Source organism: Erinaceus europaeus, chromosome 2, assembly GCF_950295315.1.
Source record: "Erinaceus europaeus chromosome 2, mEriEur2.1, whole genome shotgun sequence".
In the NCBI taxonomy this organism is placed as follows: domain Eukaryota; kingdom Metazoa; phylum Chordata; class Mammalia; order Eulipotyphla; family Erinaceidae; genus Erinaceus; species Erinaceus europaeus.
The window spans coordinates 81,351,733-81,352,595 of NC_080163.1; the positions used below are offsets into that span (position 1 = coordinate 81,351,733).

General features: G+C 32.9%; 1 non-coding gene across 1 annotated transcript; it reads left to right on the forward strand.

Annotated features, from left to right (window-relative positions):
* The first annotated feature begins 305 nt into the window (after positions 1-305).
* LOC132537293 (U6 spliceosomal RNA) lies at positions 306-415 on the forward strand. Its single transcript, XR_009548751.1, has one exon. It is a non-coding gene; the product is annotated as a U6 spliceosomal RNA (small nuclear RNA).
* Positions 416-863: the final 448 nt, after the last annotated feature.

The following is an 863-nucleotide window of genomic DNA, read 5'->3' on the forward strand; positions in this document are numbered from 1 at the left end:
ACATAAATAGCTACAAGTCCTCTTACACACTATTGTCTAATTCATGCAACAACTTAAACAAAAAATTAATCACTAAACTCTGAACACAAAACACTTTCCATTTCAGCAAAGAAAGCTGAAATACCCCCCCCCCAAAAAAAATTCTTCATCATGGAATAATGTCTGGAATTTATCAAAGGAGTCAAGACAGCAAAAATAAGAATAGTAACCATCTATTAAATGGTCTTAACAAAGTTTTCAATGGGCATGCCACAGAGTCAAATAATGCTATATAATTGGGATGTACTATTTTGATTTCAACATTAGTGCTCACTTCGGCAGCACATATACTAAAATTGTAACGATACAGAGACTATTAGCATGGCTCCTGCACACTATTTTGATTTCAACATTAATAGAAAAATCCCACTTATTTATTTTTATTTTTTAAAGCATTTACTAATGCTTACTGACAGTATATAAGAAGTCACAAAGGGTGTGGTTAGATAGTATAATGGTTATGCAAAGAGACTCATGCCTGATGCTTTAACATCCCAGGTTCAACCTCCACACCACCATTAACCAGAGCTGAGCAGAACTCTGGTAAAAACACATAAATACACAAGTAAATAAATAAATAAATCACCAAGACCCATTATCTTTAGCATATGATATTTCCCTCTGGCCTTATTGAACTGAATATTATCTCCAATAAATGTGAAAGAATGGTAAAGTAGGCACCTGTTACCAACAGGAGGGGGAAAAGTTCAGTGCTTTAGTGTTAGATATAATGTAAGCAGTAGCTTTAGAAGTAATACAGAAATTATTAAGTTAGGTTGAAGAAGTTTCATTCACTAAATTCTTTGTTATGTGAGATTTTTAAT